Raw genomic sequence first — 26,969 nt, forward strand, 5'->3', positions numbered from 1 at the left:
CTGATCACGTCTCGCATGTCTGGTAAAATCTAGGAGTGGGGGATAGTGACCCACACATTTGCAACTGGTGTCAATGAGAGAAGGGAGGATATAAGAGTATAGAAACATCGATAATGTAAACAGTATGTGCTCAAGAAGGCTTCGTGAACGTGTTGAACAATTTAGTAAAGGTATTAACAGAATAAAACGTGATATTTTAGTTTATGAAAAAACAAGAAATATTAAACAGTTAGAGAAGAGTATTAACCAGTTAATAAGAAAATATAAAGATAAGGAATATATGTTTAAAAACTTTTCACGACTTAGTATAAGTGATGCGTTTGCGTAGTGGAAGAGTTTATCCTCCTGAAGAAGAAAATAGACTATTTTTTGTTTCTGCAATCGAGGAGCAAAAGTGGATAGATTTGGTGTTTAAAAACATTAATCGTTTTAACAATAATGGAATGTTGCCAGAAAAGAATTGTGATGAATCAACACCCGCAAAAACCTTTATACCTGTTTACAGAAGCAGAACTACAAAACTTTACCATACCATACATTAGAAAATTTGTAGATCCATATGAACTACTTCAGTCTTGGCATCTCCTACCCCAGAAATTTGTGCAAGATTTTGAAATTCGAACTCGACTTCCGTGTTTTGTTCATTTCAATCGTCCCGAATGGAGAACAGAAGAAGAAGGATTAGCTCCTGCTCAATCCAGTTGTCGTTTATGCAGATTTGCAATGGAAAATTTATATAACAATTATATCGGTTAAATAAAGTACTATTTTTTATTAAGGTTTTTTATTAATAAAACAAAAATGTAAAAAAAATCTTTATTGCATCATAAAAGTATCATACAAATAAAATACGTTAGATAACGCACATACACTATTATTATTTAAATGGTAAGGACATTTAGGCTCCATTTTTTCCAAACCTGGTTGTTCATCAAATTCCACAACTGGAGCTAAACTATACTTTTTTATATACTGAGACTTTTCTCTTCCTTTAACATAGACGATATCGACATTACTTGTCAAGCATTGGATAATATTATGAACTTGATGTACCGGGGTAAATCCATGATCCCAGTTAAGACCATGATAATTATTCATTAACCATACAGCTTGTTTATGAAACTCTGGATTCAGCAACCTCATTGGATATGGTGGTTTGAAGAAATGATGACTAATTTTTTGACCATCATAAGTGGCCAACTCTTTTGCGATAAATTTATTTTTCTCGGTATTAAAACCTTGTACATCTATTATTAGGTGCATGTTAAAGTCTGTCTTTGTATGGTGTCTAACCTATATTTATAAACCTATTTTGACTCATGCGCATGAGAGGGTTCCCCATATAATGTCATAGCCTCATGACTTCATTATGTACATATACCTTAACTTGTCCAGCATAATATAAATATTTAGTTTTATAATTGTTTTACTATTTTAGTTAAGGGATTATACGTAAATTCTTTTTCGTGTAATATCAGACAATAAGCAGAGATATCAGAGGTTGTTGGGTCATCTGTCTCAAATTCTATACGTAACACAACAGACCCCGATTGAATGATTTCTTTTTGACGAGAGCAGTCAATATGTATAAGCGGGGCAATCATTTTGAAGTCATGTGGATTAAATATAGGTTGATTCAGCACCATGTGATAATAACTTTCTTGAAAATTAGCAAACATTTCATAAAGTTTCGCAAATCTATTTGTTTTAAAATCTATTTGTAGGTCATTATAAGGATATCTTTCAGAATTTAAAAACACTTTAATATTTTTTAAATTGCAATGATCAAATTTGCTCATATCTTTTGTTAATTTCGATTTTCTGTTATTTTGGAAAGCAACAATGATGTGACGAGGTGTTTCTATTTTCGTACTAGTGCGCACAGACCACGTATGGCGGGTAGAGTTGTTTAGAGCAGGATATTCAATCATTTGCCATGAGCGAAATTTAATAGGAAGTTCTTGATTTGTATGTGAAATCTTATTAAGTCGTAACTGTTCTTGTATACTTGGTGTTACATGTGGAACCTCCCAATATAATTTATTAATATCAATCTTTGGTCGTTCGCTTTCATCTTCGCTTACTACAGCATCAATATCATCATTTGATCTAATAAGTATTAATTCCATTTTCAAATTCATTATGATTCTCGTAAAATCTTCGAAGAAACCTGATAGCAGTCGTAGAGGTATACATACGTTAAAGTTTCCATTTGAATCCACCAACACACTGTCTTTGGGGACTTCATTATTAGTTTCCAGTCTACCTCTTTTTGGAAACCATCCCGAGTTTTCCAATTGCAGGCTTTGGTTTTCGTTAAGACTAAGGTAGTTTTTAATACTTGATACTAGGCCTACATCACGTACTGAGTCAATTACTACCCCATTTAATTCAAAACGTATTTCACGAAACAAGTAAGCTATAGCATTATTAATAAATTTTAGTTTTGTTGGGACTTTATTATCATGGGTAAGAAGTTGACCTTCGATATAGAGATAACTATTTGCCGGATATGTGTATGCATCTAAATCTTGAATTGGAATACGTATTTCATCATTATAACCTAACTTTCCAGGGATGTATGGTTGATATGTGTGAAATTGATACTCTTCAATAGTGTTGTCATTGAAAGGTTGACCAGTAACATGTAGAATTTCCATTATATTAAGACTTTAAGTCCCAACGATTGCAGAAAGTGGCGATTTGATGATGTTATTTTTTTGGAAGGTAATCTCCTTTTATATGTTTTTGGTATAGATGGTTTTTTAGAAGGTGATCTCCGTTTATATGTTTTTTTTATAGATGGTGTTACTATTTTAGAAGGTAATTTCTTTATATATGTTTTTGGTATGTGGGAAAAAACTAAAACCATTATTTATATACGTTTTCTAAGATGTAAATTTACTGTTACCTCTTCTCCCCCAAAGTTAATAAGTTTACCTGCTTGGTTAATAATCTTTACTGTAAGGTTGGTGATTGTCTTGATACCAACTGGATAATACAAAATATTTTGAGGAGCATCCACTATTTTATACCCAATCGGTACTGTCGGAAAGAACTGATGGATGATGTGAACTGGATTCCCATTTAAATAGCATCCCGAAGCAATGTTACAATCAACGCATAGGGTGTTTGCCCCCCATATTTCTACGGGTTTATCTGAAACATGTGTTTGGTTTGGAGCTAGTTGTCGTGATTTAAAACCAAATAATAGTCCAATGGAATTTACGGGGAGAAAAGAAATTTCTCGGTTACTCTTAATAACAACTTTTGAAGTTGATAATTGTGGAGTAATTTCTAAAGTCGCATCATTATCAATCTTTTTCATGTTTTCTTGAATAAGCTTCATAATATCATCCAACTCATAGGCCCCCTCAGGTAACTTGTAGCTATGGGTAAAATTTTTGAAATGCCAGAGAAAAAGGTTATTGCTTTTATCAACATTTGGAATAGTATTAAAACTATAGAAACTGGTTAGACCAATTTCATAATCAAATTCATCGTCGAGGTAAATTGGAGGATTAAAATTATAGCTCAGATTTGAAGAGCTTCCAGTAAGCGTAAAGTTTAAAGACATTTTACGCAAGCAATTAACATTATTTGCTATTTATAGTAGTTGAATAGAAAATCTAATGAGTAATGACCGCACTTGTATGAATCGTTTTGGATTTTATCATAGTTGTAATATATTTGTACAGCACCATTACTTAAAAAATATTTGATGACATTTTGTGGTGGAGGTAAATCCCCATACGAATCAAAGTAAATTATATGGGATTTAGATTTTGCATAGGCTACCCAGTGTGTACCCTCACCACGTTTTGAATCTAAATTTATAACACCACACTCGTTTTTATGAATATTTTTAGGTAGCATGTCTCTCATAAATACACCTCTAAAATATGGTAATGTTTTACCATACTTTATTATATCTGTATTTGTTAAAGCGTGATGAGGAAGGTTTAGTTTTTTGAATACGGTTTTAAGTATAATCCATACCCTTTATACGGTCTTAAATACAATCCTTTGCCTTTTTGTTCCATGGCTAAATTATGGCGTTTTTGTTCTTCAAGATTCATTCGATTAGCTTTCGCATCACCGATAGCCTTGTAAATTCCTGCACCCATTCCTCCAACGGCTCCGAGTGCGCTTAATAAAGGTATAAGTAATGGTAGAAATCCTCCCTTTTTAGGTGTTTTAATTATTCGTTTTTTTTTATTTATCCTTTTCCGAAGAGAACCGCCTTTTTTGCGTTTAAGACCCATTCCCAACTTACGTTTTCCTTTCATAGCTGTTGTTATAAACCAGGCGGCTGCTTTTTGTCCAAACGGGGTGTCTTTTGATTTCACAATATTCCACGCTTTGTTTTCTAAGATTTTATCCGCTTCGTGTCTGGTTGATAAATCACTATGTTTAGAGTATTCAATATCGTGTTGTTTACAAACCTCGTCTAGTTTATTGATTCCCTTATCCCCCCGCTCTAATCTCTGTTGTAAACGAGTTCCTGGTCCACAATATGAATATCCGGGAAGATGTAGTTCTAGAGGGAGCTTGTTAATGAGTGAGTTTAATAACCCACGTCCTTTTCTTTTAGTAGTTCGTTGAAACTTTTTTTTCATGGTCTGCCTCTTATATATATAGGTGTTGGGCTATATATACCCAAAGTTTTAAACTCATTTTCGCAATGAAGATTGAACCACAACAACTCTCTCTTCCCATTACAAACCACGATGATATTACCAAAGAGCTTCAGGTAGAACATAGTTATCTTTTCAATGGGCTTAAAAGGGTTCTAATTGTTGGGCCAAGTGGGTGTGGCAAGACTAACGTATTATTGTCTTTAATTGAACATCCAAATGGTCTTAGATTTGAAAATATTTATTTATATTCCAAATCTTTGTACCAACCAAAGTATATATACTTGCGAAACTTGATTGAGCCTATAAACGAAATTGGGTATGAAGAATATAATGATTCCGTTAATGTACCACCTCCTGATGATATTAAAGAAAATTCAGTAGTTATTTTTGACGATATTCCGTCATGTGATCAAAAAATTATACAAAATTATTATTGTTACGGAAGACATAAGCACTTGGATTGTTTTTATCTGTGTCAAACTTACAGTGCAATTCCAAAACAATTAATTAGAGATAATTCTAATTTACTTGTAGTTTTTCACCAAGACTTTACGAATTTAAAACATATCTTTGATGATCATGTAAATATTGATATGACTTTTCAACAATTTAAGGATTTGTGCTCATTCTGCTGGAAAGATAAACATGGATTTCTTGTCATTGATAAAGACTCCCCCAAATCTAATGGACGATATCGGTGTGGGTTCGATAAGTATATAAGGCCGTAAAGAAGTGGTTTAGAATACATAATGGATCCCAAAGTTGCACGAAAACTGCTGTTATCGCGACAAGCATTAAAGAAAAAGTATCGCAGTTTAAAAAGGGATATAGCTCAAACTCAGTCTACATTAGAAAAAAACTATAAGCCAATTACTCAACCACTTAATGAACTTTTACACAAACTCGATACTGTTCCATCTATTAAACAAGAACCAAATATTAAATACGAACCACTCACACCAAAGGACTATAAAATACGAAAATCTAATTATCGTTTAGCATTTTCATCTCCAAATAAGAGTGTATTTTCTGAAAATTCATCTCCAAATAAGAGTGTAATTTATGAACAATCGAAAACACCTACTAATTTTGGAAATGAATCTATTATTCCGAGGGAAGTAACAATACAACCAGAAGAAACTTTTGTGTCGGAAGGACAAGCAAATACCACGGATGAGGATATTAATCGGTATTTTGAGGATACACTTAGAGAATTTACTGAGATGATCAATAATCCAGCTGTAATGAAAAAATTTTATGAAAATTATACTTCACCCTTACCAAAGAATTATATTAAAGCTAACATTGAAGACACTGAAGGTAATTTCGATCACGACCTGGGAATTTACCACGACCTTGAAACTGAAAAATTTTCTATTGGAGATTCTCAAATTACTTTTGAAGGACCTGACTTAAATATCAACGACGTTACATATCGCGGAACACCTGGTTTATACGAGCTTTTATTTAAAGCTAATCCCGTATCGTTTAAAAAAGAAGATGTTAATGAGTATGTTGATATATTACGTAGAACAAATGCGATACATAGAAACAATAATCCTGCATTACCTACAAAAAGTATTCCATCAAAAATAAAGGATAAATATAATTTTATTATTAAACCAGCTTTGGAGACTAGACCTCAACCACCTAGAACTCGTTTAAATTCGCTTCCTGGGAATATATCAGGAATAATAACACGAAAGGTAGCTAAAGAATTATTGAATAAAAAAGGCGGTGCACTTTACAAAAAATATAGTGGCAAACAATTAGAGTATAAATACTTTGATGATTTTAATGAACTAATAGAAAGATTACAACTGCTCCTAGCATCACTGGCTGCAGGAAACGACGGAGTGGTGAATGAAATTATATCTATAATTGAGGAACTTCGAGAAGGTGGTATAATACAGTAATGCCTATGAATAGATTTGGAAGTCATTTTTTAAAAAGTTGTCAAACTCCTGATTTATCTCCATCACCATTATATTTTGTGTGTGATCCTTCTTCTTTCTATAGTAAATGTGTGTTAACTTTCAAAGGAACGAAAGAAACAAAATTGAACAAACAATATTATATGTTAGAAAGTGGTTTATCTTCATACCAATTTACACTAAATGGTATTGTTGATCAAGTGCAAATTAATGTTTCAAGTGGAAATGTAATGATAACCTCTAAATCAGTTAATACAGAGTATAAATATGAGCAATTACCAGGAGTAAAGATTTTTAAAGGTGATACAATTTCTTTTAAACTAGATAAAGATTCTACTTTTGTAGTTTATATTACTCTTCGTTGTCCTTTAGAAAAAGATGTCAAACATTAAATCACAAGTCGTACACGAACTGCATAAACCGGCAAAAAAAAATTTTAGACGGAGACATGTAATCATCACAGGATTAAACGATCTGATTCAAGCAGATTTAGCTATAATGATTCCTTATGCCAAAGTAAATAGTGGATACCAATATATTCTCGTTGTAATTAATGCGTTTAGTAAATTTGTATGGGCGGAACCGGTTAAAAGAAAAACAGGGACTGAAATTACTAAAGCCATGGAAAAAATTTTAAATCAAATGAAGAAGACACCAAAAAACCTTCAAACAGATTTGGGTAAAGAGTTTTACAATTCTCAGTTTCATGAGCTCTTGAAGTCACGTGGTATTAACCACTACAGCACATTCTCGACTTTAAAAGCCTCTATTGCTGAGAGAGTCATCAGAACAATAAAATCAATGTTGTGGAGGCAGTTTAGCTTGCAAGGTACTTACAAATGGGTGAATAATCTTCCTGATATAGTTAAAAAGTACAATAATACTAAACATTCAACCACAGGTGCCATTCCTAGCAAAGTTAATGAAAAGAATGCCAGGAATATAACAGCATATACTTACCTTAAAATCATTGACCCTCGAAAAAATAAATACAAAGTTGGTGATTACGTCCGAATTTCGAGATATAGAAATTTGTTTACTAAGGGTTATTTACCCAACTGGACAAATGAGATTTTTAAAATAAGAAAAGTCAAGCAGACAAATCCAGTGACTTACTTACTAGAAGATTCACGCAAAGAAGAAATTCAAGGGGCGTTTTACAGTGAAGAATTAATGAAAACCCAGCATCCTGATGTCTACTTAGTCGAGAAGGTATTGAAAAGAAAGGGTAATAAGGTGTTTGTAAAATGGTTAGGGATGGATTCTACTCATAATTCATGGATTAATAAAAATAATGTATTATAATATTAAAATAAAAACTTTTTTACAAAAAAATATTTTTATTTCACTTGCGTAAATAATTCAACATACACACAGTTTTTGTTTATTTTTACATATTGGATCATATTTTTCTACTTGCGTAGATACTTAATAGCAAAAACACAAAATGTACCACACTAAAAAGCACATTTACATATAAATTAATTTTTCCATTTGGTTGATTGTTTTCGGTTTGGATTTCTTTAGTGATCTGGTATTTCGGAAATTTGGAGTGAATTATTTGTGCAAAACTACAGTTTGGACTAAATTTGATGTGTTCTTTATACACATCATCAGTAGACAACCAATGATAAATTTCTACATGACACCAAAAGCACCTTACAATATCTTCTTTTTGTAGATAGTAAAATCCATATGCTGCTAACTCAATCGAAGGAACCAACCCCCTCCAGTTTTTAAATGTGGATAACCTTCCATAAAAACTATTCAGTTTGTCTGACTCGTCTTCTAGACACATGGTGACTATTAGTTTTTAAAAGATGTGCTGATACATATAAAATAATTTATTTCTGTAGTGGAAGGGGTGTGGTAAATTAATATATTTAATTTTTATATAAATATTTATTTCTATGGCTTACATCTAATACAGGATTAATAATTTTAGCAAGTTCTTTTATTCTACTTTGAAATCTTACTCTGTCAGCAGCCACAAACTCCCAGTACCTTGTTCTGCAGGAACAAGTTGATTCAATGTAGTGAATACGAACATTTTCATTAAATTTGATCATAGAGTAGCTCTGGGTATCTATGAATTAACTCTAGCGCCATACCATAAGTTGTTTTATTTATATTCTTTATTGGTTCCATTATTTGCATCCCAGATTCAATAGGATTATTTGAATCAACTCCCGTCTTTAGTATTTTTAACGAGCTGATAAAGTTTTCCTTTTTCAAAGTTTCCAAAAGGTAGTTAACTATTGGAAGTGTTGTCCACAGCGATACAATGGAATTGGCACCCAAAATTATCTGTGACTCACCATTGGTAACTTTCACAACTGACATGTGGGGTAGATGCATGAACTCTAGTTGTACTTTACCATCATTAATCGATTGTTGTGGATTCCCTGCCATAAAACTGTCAATTACACTTTTATGTGATAAAAAGTTTAACCACTCGGGTTCACTAAACAAAACGCGATCTTGTTTGTTACCACTGATAACAACTACCGGTTCAAAATTTAATTCATGTGCTAGGCAAACAGAAACAAATTTTGAGTTCGATGGGTTCAGGTAAAACCGGCGTTCACCCAGGAATACGTTTCGATATGTAGCACTCATTTTGGAATTATGATCCATGTCTGCACGTCTCGGGTTCTTATACACAATAACCCTCCCCCTACTCTTTCCACTACCTCTACTTCTCGATGTTGTCTAGACACACCAGATGCGCCAGGTCGATGACCTGCTCATTTTGCTACTACAATATCATATGTTCCCCCTCCCTATTTTAGGATGTCAGTAGACTACCAGATGGTTAGGTCGTTGACCCTGCTCATTTTGCTAGTATAATATCATATGTTCCCCCTCCCTTTCCTCAAATAGTGTTGGTGTTACCTACTTAATATTCACCCTCTTACCTAATTAATATGCACCCTCGCTAGCGGATGTTCACCTAATTAATATTCCAATCCAATGGTGTTGGCGTTACCTAATTAGTATTCACCCTATTACCTAATTAATATTCACCCTCGTTTATTGACACGCTCCACCGATCAAATCGGTGGATTTGCTAGTACAATATACATCTACTTACATCTTATATTCAGGCAGCTATCTCAGACAATAAAAGTGTGTTGGGAATTTTCCTAGATATAAAAGCCGCCTATGACCATGTAAACATTTATGTACTTTATAAAAAAATGTTAGATTTAAATCTCCCAATAGAAATAACTAACCTTACATTCAAGCTTCTTCATAACAGGAAAATATATGTCAAAGATGAGGAAGAAAATCTCATAGGTCCGGCCTTTACAACACAAGGTTTAGCACAAGGATCACCACTCAGTCCGTTACTATTTAACATCTATATACATTCGATTTATGAAATAATACCAGAGGAATGCATTTTATTGTCATATGCAGATGATCTAGTCCTGCTAAACAAACACCACAACCCAATCCAAGTAGCAACAGGATCAAATTTAATTCTTGCAGACATAAATGAATGGCTAGCGAAACACAACTTCTCTATTTCAGTAAACAAGAGTGAAGTAGTATGGTTTGCAAAAACTAGTAATAGATACATATATCCAGAAATCGTTATGGATCAGCATATCATCCCTCGTAAAAAAGAAATTAAATATTTAGGAGTCACCCTCACAGAAAACCTTAACTGGAACCCCCACATTGAAAACATAAGAAGTAAGGCTATTAAAGGTATTAATGTAATGAGGGCAATAGGGAAAGTCTGGTGGGGTGGGGACCCTGCCACTTTAGTACTGGTATATTATGGTCTGGTGAGATCCCATTTGGACTTCGGCAGCATATTCATAAAACCATCAAACAAAAACACCTTGCGTAAGCTAGATACAGTACAATTTCAAGCTCTAAGGGTTATCCTCGGATGCATGAAGTCAACTCCTACAACAGCATTGCTGGCAGAAACTGCAGAGATGGCACTAGAATTTCGAATAAAATGGTTGGCAACGAAATTTGTGACAAAAATGTACAGCATTCAAGATAATCCGATTTTAAAGGCAGTCAAAGATATTAAACAAGCGTGTACTTATAATATAGGATATTGGAAACAAAGAGAGAGACCATACCTAGTGGAGGCACTTGACCAACTAGAACCATACAAAAGTATAATTCACACAGCAAATGTGATACCCTGCTTCTCGTTCAACATGGACATACAATACACACGACTTCCCACAGTGCAATTAAAAATCAGCAAGTCAGATCATCATCAAAATATGATATTCAAAGCAGCAACAGAGAAATTAAGTGAAAACTACCTATTCATCTATACTGATGCATCAAAAAATGGGAATGCTAAGGAAGCAGAGACAGGTTACGGTGTATACATTCCCAATATCAACTATTCATACTCATCTAGATTACCATCAGCATTGAATATATGCACAGCAGAAATAGTGGCCATTGGCAAGGGAGTAAAGGAATGTCTGAATCGAGGTATTACTGATTGTATTGTCTTTAGCGATTCCAGAAGTGCTATACAGAAACTAACAGAAGTTGGCATAAATGCAAATAATGATCATACCACATTAGAAACGAAACAGCTATTAGTAGAGGCAAACTCGGATAACAAAAAATATAAATTGTGCTGGATCCCCGGTCATTCAGGAATAGAGGGAAATGAATATGCTGATAAGTTGGCAAATATTGGGAGAGCACTTAATGTCCCACAAATTATGAAAATAAACTACACAGATGTCTGGCCAATACTGAAAAGTAAAATAAGGAAGGAACATGACATATGCTGGAAATCACAGACACAAACTAAAGGGAGATGGTATTCTGGAATTCAACCCGCATTTCCAGATAAACCCTGGTTTAAAAAATTTCCCTATATAGACCGAAGATACCTGACTAATATAATAAGGATGAGGACAGGGCACTGTTGTACAGGTTCACATCTATATCGACTAAAAATAAAAGATCATCCATTTTGTGAATGTGGAACAGAGTAGGATATAGACCATATTCTTTTGCAATGTCCCATAAGAAAAGGTACACAGTTTGATCTTAGAGATGAACTAAAAAAACTAGGAGTCCCTGTTAGTTTCAATATACAAGATATTCTTTGCAATCTAACTTTTGATCAACTAAAATTAATTATTACTCGTTTAAATATTAACAAGGTCAATTTGTGAAATACAAACTCAATTGTCCCATATTTCTTTATCCTATCCTTTCCTGGGTTCTAGTCTAACCGAGGTAACATTTCGGGTTGTGAAAGCTCTGCCGTTACCCCGGAGCGAGAAGAGTTTTATCCCTATGTTGTTCTATTTGTTTAAACTAACGTCTCTCACCACAAGGTTTATTTCTATACATATAAATTTGTGTTATATATATATTATGAACGCCTAAAGCAATGATTTTAATATTTAGGAATAGAGAAACAGGAAATAAAATACTAAAATCCGTTAGCCGAAACATAACCTTATCATGTCAAAAAAAAAGCGCAGAATCTTCTTGTTTGTTTTTAGAGTGCTGCAGTATTGCTAAGAGCAAGACTAACTGCAACACGAAAGAAATGTGCTGGCAGATGCACTTGTATGCAAGCCAAAAAAACGAAGTGGAAGTGGAAGTAAGCTAAAAATTTGTTAACAGCTTACTAGTCGGACAAACTTTGATGTACGGGAAAATTGGAACAGGGGAAGTTTTAATTGTGAAACAGTTTAAAAATTTGCAACGTCAGATTACGAAAACGTCCCATGTATTTTGTCGGACAGAATATCAAATTTATTTGTTACCCTTTCATTAAACTCTCATGCAAAAATCACACTGCCATTACTAAAAAACATGATTCTTGTCATTTGATATGTTCTTCGTGTTCCACCCATTAAAATGCCCAGTTCATGATAAACACCAGTTCGATTTTTTCATGAGAGTTTAATGAAATGCTAACAAATCAATTTTAAGTTCTGTCTGACAAAATACATGGAACGTTTTCGTAGTCTGACTTTCCAAATTTTTAACCTGTTCCACAATTAAAACTTCCCCTGTTTCAGTGTTCCCATACATCAAAGTTTGTCCTACTAGACACCGTTAAGTTATTAACAAATTTTCAGCTTGCTACTAGTCAACTTTTTTTTGGTACGCGAGATCCAGGTCTATATTCTTACACGCATCTTAATCATGCTATTCACACTAAACACGACGCTCAAGTTCCGTCCAGCACTTTTGGACCAAGAGCTAGCAACGTCGGAAAAAAATTATTTTATGACAACTGGTTCTTTAATATATTATTCCCTATGCTTTCTCGAACACCGTTCCGGCCATCTGGCTGCTGATACAGGTTGCGTTCATTACTGCGCAGCCCATTTGTACAAGTAAACATATCGAATTTAAAATTATTGTAAGACGAAAAATTATTTTGTCATAACTTTTTAAACATTATTAGAAATATGAACTATAATTGCCAGTTGTTTTTGTGGTTTAAAAATAATGACAAAAAAATGTTTCGTCTTAATAGTTATTTATGATATAAGTGTTAAAAGTACACGTTTAAGGCACGCATGTGAAAGTTTGCAGAATGAGCGAAGCGAGTCCTGCAATTCACATGAGTGCCTTAAAAATGTACTTTTTAACACGCATATCATACAACATTTTTTCTACAAACGTAATTACAGGACAATATCTACAAAAACTTTTACTTGAACTTGACTGACATTCGATTTTTATATTTTTTTGACATTACATCAAAATTGTCTATACGGTCAATACGAATTGCAGTGCCTTAAAAATTTTAAAGCACTAGTGCCTTAAAGTAGAATTTTTAACGCTCGTATGGAGTGCTAAAAATTGCATTTTTAACACTCCCTGTATTTGGCGCTATATTTTTTTGTTGATTGTCAAAATTTATAAAAATGGTTGATATTGCTAATTTTCCTCACATCGAATACAGGGTGAGTCAAAATGCAAGTACATACATTCTTTTCTCAGAAATTTTAAATGGAACACCCTGTATTTTATATCACCATCGAAAAGTATTATTACCGTACTTTAATTTTTGTATAATATTCCCTATGCCTAAATTTGTTAGTTTTCGAGATATTTTCATTTTCAGAGCAAGTTATTAATTAAGGTGTTCTACAGTAGGAAAAATGAAAGAATACCCATGAACGAACATATAAAACACGCTGTATTTTCCTGTCACCGTGTGTCACACAAAAAATTGGCCAGCGCAAGTATATGTAATAATTATTATTACATGTTCTTGCGCTGGGCAATTTTCTTTGTGACACGGTGACAGGAAAATACAGCGTGTTTTATATGTTCGTTCATGGGTATTCTTTAATTTTTCCGACTTTATTCAAAATTACTGAGAAAATAATGTACTTGCGTTTTGACTCATCCTGTATTCGATATAAAGAAAATTAGCAATACAACCATTTTTATAAATTTTGACAATTAACAAAAAACTATGGCACCAATAAACCATTGCTGTTGTGCTTATTTTTATTTATATAGGGAGCTGAACTTACTACGATTTTCATAGAACATTGGTTATAACTTTGTAAATACCCTGTATAACATAACTAACCTTTATATTTTTATGATGGAGAAATAAACAGCATTTCGAATATAAAATAAAATATAGGGTGTTCCATTTAAAAAAACATAAGTTTGGTCTGCCACTATGATATCGAATACCTACCCTGTAACATTCTAACTAATTTCGTAATGTGAAGCTTAAAGTTGGCAAAGTTTTGTTATTAACTTTTATTGGTATCTATTACTATAGAGGATCTACTAAGCTTTATCACACTAATCAATTACCCTGATTTTGTATTTACCTGTACAGGGGTGCTGCACACTGCGCAGTAATGAACGCAATCTGTATCAGCAGCCAGATGGCCGGTACGGTGTACGAGGAAGCATAGCGAACGATATATGAAAGAATCAGCTATCTTAAAATAGTTTCTCGAAAACGCTGCTAGTTCATAGACCATTTTGACCATGGGTTTCTCCGAGAGAATAGTTTGATCGTGGCCTGATCTCGTGTAGTGAAGCGGGAGGATAGTGTGAATTAGTAACGGTCAGGTGAAGGTACAATTTTCGCAGCTTGATGGATTATGTCAATACGAAATCACATCGGTACATTCTATGGTACAATTTTAACTATGTAACCTTAAGTATACAGCTAACTTCTCTACTGGAGTAATAGCCTCCCTAAAGGTGCTATTCAGTTTTATTAAGTCGGCCGAAATTTTATTAAAAATTTATTTAAATTTATAGGTATTTCGTAATTCGAAAGTATTGAAAAAAATTAGTTTCATCGTCACAGAGACCTCTCTACAGAGTAAAAAACTCCCCTTCAATTTTCCTTGTTTTTAAAATATTGTGCACCCACATTCTTAGCTGTTTATTGATCCGATGATGCTATTATTCATCCAAACATAAAGCAATGACAGCCAAATCACTGTTTGAAAAATCTTTAAACATGTTAAACAAATTTTTGTGCAAAGAAGCGTGTATATTTTCTGACTCCCGTCAAATTGAATAGTATAACAAAATTCTTGATCGTGACCTGAGCGCGACCTGATCGCCTAATATGAATAGTGTACACAATTCCTGATCGTGAGCGGAGTTTGAGTGGAGCGTGGCCTGAGCGTCTAATTTGAATCGGCATTTAGTTTTAAGAAATGTTTTCTCGTTCGCCTCATTTTGCATTATTTATTAAAAAGTTTCTGCCAACTACGAGATAAGAAGCCGTAGACTGCGTTCTTTTCTAGGACGCCAACGAGATATATCGTAGTAATATAATATTAACTAAATGTATCAGTTTAGGGCAGACTTGTTAAAATGCTGAAGCAGTCAACGTGTTAATATGAAAACAACGTACCAGGTTTTATATAAATAACAGAATAACAGAAATGAGTTTGTGCTACCACATATATTCATTCAGTACTTAACCTCTTGTGTCTCGTGTAAAAATCTAACGACTTTTAGACGTGGATCCAGCGTACCAAAAGAAAGTTGATTATTAGCAAGTTGAAAATTTGTTAATAGCTTAACGGTGTCTAGTCGGACAAACTTTGATGTATGGGAACACTGAAACAGGGGAAGTTTTAATTGTGGAACAGGTTAAAAATTTGGAACGTCAGACTACGAAAAAGTTCCACGTATTTTGTCGGACAGAACTTCCAATTGATTTGTTACGATGTCATTAAACTCTCATGCAAAAACCGGACTAATGTTTATCATTAACTGGGCATTTTAATGAGTGGAACTCGAAGAACATGTCAAATGACAGGAATCATGTTGTTTAGTAATGGCAGTGTGATTTTTGCATGAGAGTTTAATGAAAGGGTAACAAATCAATTGGATGTTCTGTCCGACAAAATACATGGGACGTTTTCGTAATCTAACGTTCCAAATTTTCAATCTGTTCCAGAATTAAGACTTCTCCTGTTCCAATGTTCCCGTACATCAAAGTTTGTCCGACTAGACACCGTTAAACTATTAACAAATTTTCAGAATGCTACTAATCAACTTTTTTTTGGTACGCGGAATCTAGGCCTATTTTGCCAAGGAAGCCATTCTACGAGACAAGTAGATACTTCATTGGATCTTGTATAAAATTTTGAGGTATAATTATTAATGTGGTATTAAACACAAAATATTATATACTTTAGCAAACAGTAGAAACGTATGCCTACTTCATTTTGAATATTACATTTAAAACAACTTAAAGAAAACCGTGTTTTATACATTTATAATACAATCTTCTGGTACAAGTTCCTATATATATGTAGTATTCATACACATTAAAATAAAAATGTACAAAAGTAGGTAAACTTTGAGCAGTTTCTTAATACTTTCATTTAAACGAATTAACTGACTACAAAAACAGGATGATAAAGCAATGATATCGTAAAGACGTACAGACTTATCTAAAAATAATATTGGCATTAAAATACAAGTTCCTGCTTTAAGATAAATTATTCATTTCTAACCAACCGAGCGACGTAGCGGTGAAACTCAAAAACGGAAGTTGTAAATTGTAAAGAATACACGGGACGAGAGGTGGTCCATTAGTCATCATCATCATCATCGTCAACATTCAATCCTGATATATTCACTGCTGGATATATGTCTTCCTCATCTCCCTTTCCATGTATTTCTCTTTTGTGCTGTTTGCATCCAATTTTTGTCGATCCGTTTTATGTCATCTGACCATCTCGTTGGCGGAAAACCTCTACTTCGATATGCTTCTTGTGTTCGTCTCCAGTGTATTATTCGCTGTGTCAATCTGTTATCCGACATTCTAGCTAAATGTCCAGCCCAGTTAAAATCTTCGGAGTTATAGATCAATAATTGAAAAAATGATGCCTAAAGACGTTAATCAAGAAGTACATGCATGTTTTATCGATTTTGAAAAAGCGTTTGACAGAGTACACCACTATAGGCTAAGAGACATTCTTGAAAGAAAAGACATACTTAGATAATAACGATCTGCGAATAATTCTCTACTTATATTGGAATTAGAAAGCTAACATCAAAATAGAAAATGAGATATCAAAAGCAATAGAAATACGTAGAGGAGTACAACAGGGATGCATTTTGTCACCACTGCTTTTTAATGCATATAGTGAAAGCATCTGCCAGGAAGCCCTTTTGCAAGCAAATGAAGGAATTGTAATCAATGGAGAGGTTTTTAATAATATTCGATACGCGGACGACACTGTACTAGTTGCAAGAACAGAAGAAGAATTACAACGATTACTTACAAACATAAATATTGCTTGCAACAATTATGGCATAAACATTAATATCAAAAAAACCAAATATATATGTTATTCAGTAAAATTATGACACAACCCACATAACAATTTCATGTTCTTAGTAGATTCATAGAACATACTTTTCAGAAAAAGTATATACTGAGAATATGCGTAATTACCATTGCGAATGTGCAGAGAAGATACTAAGTATATACTACATTATAGTACATAAACGTTCTATGTATATACTTAGAATGTACTACCGCACTTCTTTTTAGTATATACCAAGAACATACTTTTTAGAAGTTTCTAAGGAGGTGTTATAAACCTTCTATTTATATACTTAGAATGTACTATCGCACATATTTTTAGTATATAGGAATAATATTCCAACGAAGTGCTATATACCTTCTAGTTATATACTTAGAATGTACTATCGCACATATTTTTAGTATATGGGAAGAATATTCCAAGGAAGTGCTATATACCTTCTAGTTATATACTTAGAATGTACTATCGCACACATTTTTAGTATATGGGGAGAATATTCCAAAGAAGTGCTATATACCTTCTATTTATATACTCAGAATGTACTATCGCACATATTTTTAGAATATGGGAAGAATATTCCAAGGATGTGCTATATATTTCTCAGAAGTATGTTTTCAACATCACCCAATCTCATCCTAGGTTCTACTAATATATTATATTTACATATTCTAATTGCATATGAGAATTAGTTATTACATTCTACAATATTACGTAAAAAGTAAGTATAAAATATAAGATATAGGTACCTATGTATAATAAATATTATATGGGTAAGTAGGTATATATAAAATATAAATAATATATTTAGTTATTATGTGCACATCAAAATAAAAATGCTGCTTATATATTATATAATATCCAAATATATATAATATGTATGTAAATTACTAAAATTTATAGGTATCTATATACATACTTTTACTTACTAGGTATTTAAGAAATATTGAAGTACCAATATGAATTTATTATCTTCAAGCTGCCGGCAAACAAAATAAAAATGCTATTTATGTATGTTCTTAAAAATGTTTTAATCCTTGTAGCTAGAAATACTTCGTCTTCGCTTCGTCCTAACAGCGTAGACACAAATGCCTAACTAACTGTACTGGAAACTATTTTCATATTTTGCCTTTGTTATTTGTTACCTACCCCCTTCCGCTGTGCAGGTATAATATGCAATGCAAAATTCAAGGGTCAGAATGACAATGAATGGCCGTTTCCGGATTCCCGTTTCACGTTGTTTGGTTGTGGACCTTTACCTGAATGTAATGTAGTTAAAAATAAAATTATACCTAAATATACTCATGGTATATTATATTCATTTCAGTTGAAAATGAAACGAGAATTTCTCATTTTTCTTCAACAGAATTAAGTTTTAAACTTTTTTACCATACAATTAAAACGGCTTAAACAAAATGAATTAGATATAGTTCAGTAGTACCTACCAAAATACCTTAATTAATAACTTTATTAATTATTCTTAACTAAGTTGATAACCTATAGGCTAACATTATTCTTCTTCCTATAGGTACATGCAGTATATTCTTTTTAAGATATTTTAAAAGTATATACCAGTATGTGTTAAGCATATACTTTTGCATATACTTACGCATATACTAAGAATATTCGATTAAGGTATATTCTAAGAATAAACTTTTACGAACAATCCGAGATACTAGGTACACGAATGTGCTCAGTATATTCGGTGCAAGAATATTCTTTGAAGCACATGCAAAGAACATGAAATTTAGAATGTTTTTTATGGTACATGCTATGCTTGTACTACGCATTTACTAAAAAGGATATACTTCGACGAATGTTGGTAGGATATGCTTAGAACATGATACGAACATCATTGTTATGTGGGAACCAGCACATATTAGTATAACCGGCATTCAAATTGAAAAAGTATCAAGTTACAAATACTTGGGAACTTTAATAAACGAAACTGGAGACCAAAACAATGAAATAAAAAGACGTATCGAAATTGCCAGGGCCACCTTCATAAAGATGAGAAAATTTTCCTGCAACAGAGATATAAGCATCCCTTTACGATTAAGAATGCTAAGAGGCTACGTATTTAACACGCTATTATACGGTGTAGAGGCCTGGACTCTCAAACAGAACAACATAAAAAATATTGAAAGTTTCGAGATGTGGTGCTACCGTCGAATGCTGAAGATAAGTTGGGTTGAAAGAATCACAAACCTTGAAGTAATACGAAGGATAGGAAGAGGCCCAGAAATTTTGTTAACGACAAAAGGAAGAAAACTCGAATATTTGGGTCACCTGATGAGAGGTCACAAATACGCATTACTTCAAAATATAATGCAAGGAAAAATAGAAGGAAAACGGAGTCCAGACCGTAGAAGAATGTCATGGTTGCGGAATTTGAGGGAGTGGTTTGGCTGCACCACTAATAAACTTTTTAGGTCAGCTGTAAACAAGGTCAGGGTAGCCTTGATGATTTCCAATCTTCGACAGGAGTGGCACAAGAAGAAGAAGAAGGTTCTCTAGCCACTTCCGTGGTTATTGTGATAAAAAAATTTCCACCCCCGAGAAGGGATGGGAACCACCCCCAAGATAAAAGCGCACATAGGCATAGGGTAGACTTTGACTTAGGAGATAAGTAGAGGCTGTTCCCAAAATTTCATTAAAATTCATGCAGGAGGATACAACTCGGAGGTAATATCCTGTTTTTGCTCTCATTGGCGTATTTAAAGAATAGAAAACTATTGTTGTACATATAAGTAAAAAAATTGTAAAAAAAAATCGAGCCATTCATTCTTTAGCATCCTGTTTGTTCAGCTAGTCGATTCGATTTATTAGATATTGCATTATATACAAAATATTCAAAATCGTATAAATTTTAATAATCACTTTATCAAAGACTATAACTTGTCCTTTTTCATAGTGAAGTCTAACACTTTACAAATGTCACAATCAGCTTCGGCATTACAAGAACAACCTTCCTCACACTTTTTCAAGTCCTCGCATATCTTGAAATTTTTAAACGATTTTATATCCTTTTTGGCATTGCTAAAGTCGCTTAAAGCAGCACTTAGTTCACTCAATTCGCTAGTTTTCCCCGCTAAGTCACTTAATTTGGTGATGTATTCACCACCAGAATCACTGGACTTCGAACCTCCACCCCCAATTTCTAATTGTTATCCTTTGTGTCACATGAAGACGTCCTGAAGATCGGGGTTTTTGCACAGACGAGATGCCATTTCGTCCTCGAACGTTACTACTTTTTCTTTTTGCTTCGGGAACATTTTTCGCGGTACTCGAACGGTGAGAGGAAGGAAGGTGCTACTGATGGGCGTGTCTTCTGCTGCAACTGACAGATCGAATTCGCTAATACTTCTGGGAACGAAATATTCTATCAAAGGCTCAGCTCCTAAAACACAATTACCTTACATTAAAAACATGTTAATAATAATCGATTCGAATAAAAAATGCATTTTTTTCTAAATTTTACAAAATGTAATTTTTAACAACTGGCGCGTCCATTAGCAAAATGTTTTAACAAAAAAAAATGTTTTAACAAAATTAATACATAACAAAAATTAACTGATTAATAACTAATGTAAGAACAAAAACACAAGCATTTTATATATTTTGGTGGGTAGGGGTTTTCTAATGCGACTGATATTATAGTGGTAATTACATTGTTTTCAGATCTTCAGTTTTTCTGTAAATCTAATGGACTTTCTTATTTCAAATGGAACACCCTATATATTTTTTGCGTTTTGAAGTCCTCAAGAAATGTAGATTATTTTTCATGATATATTCCCTATACCTAAATTCCATATTTTCGGAGTTATTGCTACATTTATAAAAAAAACAGTTTAAACAAATTATAAAAATCAATTTTTTTCAGTTCGAATAGACAATATTTTAGGTTCCTTGGATCATTGGGAACAAAAAGGTATTCTGTAATTTTTCTCTAAAATTAATCGTTTTTGAGTTAATTTAAAATTAAAAAATACGAAAAATTACCGTTTTCAAGGTTCAAAACACACAAGTAAAAAATATAATTTTTAAAATCACGAAGTACCAACATTCAAGCTAAAACCTTGTTATATCTGCTTTGCATAAGATTGTTTGACACGTTTTATTCTAAAACATTGTCTTTTAATCGTTAATGAAGCGCATATGAGAGGACGGGCGATTAGGCTGCATTAACAACTAAAAAACAATATTGTAAAATGAAACAAGCTAAAATTACTTATCAAAAGCTGATAAAATAAGCTTTGAGGTTGAATTTAGATACTTCATAGTTTCAAAAATAATATTTTTTTACTTGTATTTTTGAACCTTGAAAATTGTCATTTTTTGTTTTTTTTTTTTCAGTTTCTTATTTATAACTCCAAAACGAGTAACTTCGAAAAAGTGAAAAAATACAAAGGACCTTTTTATGCCCAAAGATCCAAAGAACCTAAAACCATGTCAACCCGGGCCAAAAAAAATTAATTTTTATATTTTGTTTAAAATTTGTTTTTAAAATAGATGTAGCAATAACTTTTTGCTTTTTGCGCCCATATTTTGCCGTTAACCCGAGAGATATTGCTCAATTTTTTTTATTTAGCTAATGCCTCGACAACTAATGGCCATTGACATGGAGATGGTACAGTGGATTTTTCCAATTAGGTACTAGTGTAATGTGTAGTGTGTGTGTTGAGTAAGTGTCTTGTTACTTTGCAAAGTCGACGTCATTGTCTTTGCAAAGAGACGCTAATTGAGTGGCTCAGAGGCAAAGGTGCCTAACCCCAAAAATTTATTTTACAAGGTTAGGCTTAATAATTGCTTATAATTTCTGTAGAAATCGTGTGCAGAATCAGCCTAAACTAAATTTTTATTGGTATGGTGTCCCCATCTATAAATTGGTCTTCGCACTAACAAAATGTCATAGCAAGCTTGCGGCAAAACTGATTAACCAACACAAATATGGCGAATGTAAACATGAGCAGTGACGCATCAGAGCCTTTTTTTATCCGATTTCAGCGATTTAGATAGCGATTATAATCCAAATTCTTCAAATGGCGAATCTTCAGGTAAGACAGTTACAATATTATTACTTTTTAAATATAAAACAAGCAATATATTCTTTAATATACCCATTTATAAACAAATGTGGCTTAGGCTGCTTTGCCGCAAACTTATTTGTAATATATTTTTTATTGTTCCAGACGAGGATAATGGCAAATCGAGCGAGAAAACCCCAAAAAATGAGTTGTTGAACACTAATAATGAAGACAAAGATGAACCAGAAGGCAAATCGCATCAAAATTCCAGAAAGAGAGTAAGAAATCTTGAGAATCATGCAAGGTATAAAAGGAAGATGGCCAGGGAGAGAGGAGAAGAATATGTCACGGAAGAAGGAAAACGTAAAAATGCCAAAGAACTCGTAGTTGGACCAGGTTCGTGCAAAATGAAGTGCCCTATGAAAATTTCTAACGAACGAAAGCTAAGTATCTTTAAAAATTACTATTCGCTTAACTGGTCAATAAAAAATGCTTTTATTCAAGGGCAAATAAAAGTAGAAGACAAAAAGAGAACTTATACCAAAAATACAACTTCACGTAGGTCTAAAACTCGTGTATATACTTGAACGGATGAAAATGGTTGTGACCAAGTGGTATGTAAGAACTTTTTTAAAGACACAGTTTCCATTACAGATGGAAAAATTTCATTAGCTTTAGCACGAAAACAAGAACATGGGACACCTCTTCAAGATGCAAGAGGTAAACATACACCCCATAATAAAACCGATATTGAAGACGAGAAGTATTTATGTGGCTTCATTGAACTGTTCCCAGCATACGAATCCCATTACTCCCGACGGAATAACATAAAAAGAAAATATCTTTCACCAACTTGGAACATGTCGATCATATATCGAGAGTATGAAAAAAATGCACAGAAGACTTAAGAAAACCCCTCTCGCTGTTTATGTTTCGCAAAATTTTTAACACTAAGTTTAATTTGCATTCTCATGCACCAGATAAAGATACTTGTCAAAAGTGTGACAGTCTCAATACTGAAATAAAATCATCTGATAGTTCAGAAGAGCGTAAACAGGATGCAAAAGTTAAATTGGAGTTACACCAAAGAAAAGCAGAAGCTGTTAAAGAAAACAAAAAGCAGAATATAATTAAAGCAAAAGAATCACAGCAAAAAATATAAGTTTTAGTCTTTGATCTTCAGAAAACGCTTCCTACTCCTGAGCTAAGTACAGGTGTAGTTTATTTTAAGAGACAACTATGGACGTATAATTTGGGAATCCATGATGAAGTCTGATGAATCCATGATGAAAGGTGGCTTTAATGTTAAGCAATTACCTTCAAAAGTGTAAATCGTCACTAAAAGTTATAGAACAAAGATTTTTTGTATCTGGACATAGTTTTAACACATCCGATCAAGATTTTGGGTTGATTGAAAAGGAGAGAAAACACCATGATCGAATTTTTGATCCAATTTTTGATTGGGTTTCCATAATTCAATCGGCCAAAACAAGAAATCCAAAATTCCAGGTCAAATAATGAACTCACTAGAGTTTTTTAGTAGCAAGTCCCTTGAAAATAATATAACACATAGAAAAGTTACTATAACTGGCGAAAAATTTTAATGGCTTAAAATCCAATAGATAAGATATCTTAAAAATGAACCAAAAAAAATTTATCTAAAATATACAGCACAGGATATGGGTTTGTTTCATGAGGTTGATTTAAGCAAGAAAACCAAAGGCCGCCCATCATCATCTACTGTAATACACAACCTAGATGTTCTGTATCCAAATGGAAGAGCAATTACAAAAGAAAAGAAAAAGGATTTAATGGACTTACTTAAGTTTATTCCGCCTAAGTTCCACAGCTTTTATTGTGGATTGAAAGACAGTTCCGAAGCATTAGATGAGGGCTTAGAAGAAGCAATTATACATGAAAATTAAAAATACGCACTAAAATATGTTTTTAGCTAATAAGTTGGACATTTGCTTTCTGTTTATCTTAATTTTTGTTTTGGGCAATTTACTTATTTTAGTTTTCTTTATGGCAAATGTGCCTAAACATAGCTTAACACACAAGTTAATCTAGAAATATATTTTTTTGTAACGGCAAATGTGCCTATTCTTTTTGAACATAAAATTAGAACAATAAAACTTAAGTAAGATTTTTCCTTGAATGTGTTTTTAAGACACGTGTGTTTTTAAGACATGTGTTTCCTTAAAAAAAATAAAGTGTTACAATTTTTTTATCATAAAAATTGTATTTTTTTTTCAACTTAACTTTGACATGATTTATCTCAAAAACTCCACTTTGTGGCTTAAGCCGCGTTCAGAGTGGACGAGCAAAGAGCAAAGAGCAAAGAGCAAAAAGTGCACATTCAGAGTGGACGAGCAAAGAGCAAAGAAGTGCTAATAGCGGGTAGTTACGCTAGACGAGAGTTTAGTTCTTTTCCACTCGGCAGTATGGATAGGAGCGGTAGGATATTTGCTCGTTACTCTCACAGTAGTCCATGTAGTGAGACCGCTCCCGTCTGAAAAAATTTCCGATTCGGTCTCTTTGTGGATTCCTATTTAAAAATATTTTAAAATTTCCTTTAAACAAATCTGAAGGGTGCCGGGCGGAATTTTTGGGCAGAAATTGTTTAAACAATTTTTTTAAACAAATACAAAAGATCACGTTTTTTGCTCTGGAACATATATTTTTAAGTTTTGTGGGTCATTCTAAACAACAAAGGTATCTTGTAAATGTTCTCAGAAATTGATAGTTTTCGAGTTATAGGCAATTTAAAATCTGAAAAATGCGAAAATACGCATTTTCGAGGCATAAAAGCTCATATTTAAATTAGTATTTTTGAGGTTGCCAGATACTTAAATTGAAGTTTAAACATTGAGCTTCAAGACTCTGAAGAGTGATCGCGTCTAACCTTAATTTATACCGTTGTTTTTTAATTGTTAAATATGCGTGTTTATCTGATTTTTTTGCCGGTGCGGCGCGCTCTATTTCAAAAATCTCCTATTTTCCTCCGGAAATTATTTTTTCTAGATTTTTTGGAATTTTCTGAATAAAATAAGTTTTTTGACATTTTTCTCAGAAGTTAACAGTTTTAAAGTTATAAGCGATTTAAAATCCAAAAATGAGTTTTTTATTAACTTATAACTTTAAAACTATTAACTTTTGAGAAAAATGTCAAGAAACTTATTTTATTTAGAATGTCCCAAAAAATCTAGAAAAAATAATTTTCGGACGAAATAGGAGATTTTTGAAATAGAGCGCGCCGCACCGGCAAAAAAATCGGATAAACACGTATATTTAACAATTAAAAAACAACGGTATAAATTAAGGTTAGACGCGATCACTCTTCAGAATCGAAGCTGAATGTTTAATCATCAATTTAAGTATCTGGCAACCTCAAAAATACTAAGTGAAATATGAATTTTTAAGCCTCGAAAATGCGTATTTTCGCATTTTTCAGATTTTAAATCGCCTATAACTCGAACACTATTAATTTTTGGGAAAAATTACAAGATACCTTTTTTGTTTAGAATAACCCAAAAAATCTAAAAATATATGTTCCGGAGCAAAAAAACGTGATCTTTTGTATATGTTTAAAAATAGTTATTTATGATGGTGAAGTATGTTTTTTGCGAACGCACGCGATATTTAGAGCACGAGCGACAGCGGAGCGAGTGCTATACATCGCGTAAGTTCGCAAAAAGTACTTCACGCACAGTTTCATACAATATTTTATCTACTCTACCATAAACAAATAAAAAAACTGTAACTCTTCGTCACTGGAATTCATTTCTATTCTACAATTTTTAGAACTTTGACGTTTAAAAATTCTAACTTCTTTCAAACCACAAAACTGTAAAAACTTTTGTCGTAATTTATTGCTCATTATGTCATCACCATGACAACGCCAAAGTTAAGGATATTTGATTATATGAAAGTGTGTTAAAAACAGTGCGAAAAAGTAAGTCCCATTTAAAATACATTGTTACTTCACGCTCACTTTAAACACTTCACGCACTGCTATCTAGAATGACAGTTTTCACAAACTAAAAACTTACACATAATATAACATAGAGTAGATAAAATTGTTTAAACAATTTCTGCCCAAAAATTCCGCCCGGTGCTCTTTAGATTTGTTTAAAGGGACATTTTTGAATAGGAATTGACAAAGAAACCGAATCAAAAATTTTTTCAGACGGGAGCGGTCTCACTACATGGACCAAATAGTGCGAGCGGAGAAATCAAACTTGTTTGGTTTCGCCGCTTTGCTCTTTGCTAGCACTCTGTGTACCTCCATTTCCCAGTATGAGTTTGATTTCTCCGCTTTGCTCTTTGCTCTTTGCTCGTCCACTCTGAACGCGGCCTTAGTCATCTTTGCCTCTGAGCCACTCAATTGTATCCGAACGTCTGTGGTCCCTCCGGTGAGTACCGATCGCACAAGGATAGATCAAAAAAATTATAGAAGATAAAAGTTTCGTTTTTAAATTTTACAAAAAGCTGACTGAACCGAGTTTGAAAATTTAATGTGTATTTATTCTTCTTCTTCTTCTTCCTACTTTATAAATAGGC

At 33.1% G+C, this 26,969-nt stretch overlaps 1 protein-coding gene across 1 annotated transcript in view; it reads right to left on the reverse strand.

Moving 5' to 3' along the window:
• Positions 1–18,814: 18,814 nt before the first annotated feature.
• The window catches only part of LOC126888661 (potassium channel subfamily K member 18-like), a 38,397-nt gene continuing 30,242 nt past the window's right edge, over positions 18,815–26,969 (reverse strand). The window contains exon 4 of the mRNA XM_050657023.1: positions 18,815–20,779. The gene's annotated coding sequence lies outside the window, so the exon portion shown is untranslated. The remainder of the gene's footprint in view (positions 20,780–26,969) is intronic.

The sequence above is a fragment of the Diabrotica virgifera genome, chromosome 7 (genome assembly GCF_917563875.1).
Source record: "Diabrotica virgifera virgifera chromosome 7, PGI_DIABVI_V3a".
NCBI lineage: Eukaryota > Metazoa > Arthropoda > Insecta > Coleoptera > Chrysomelidae > Diabrotica > Diabrotica virgifera.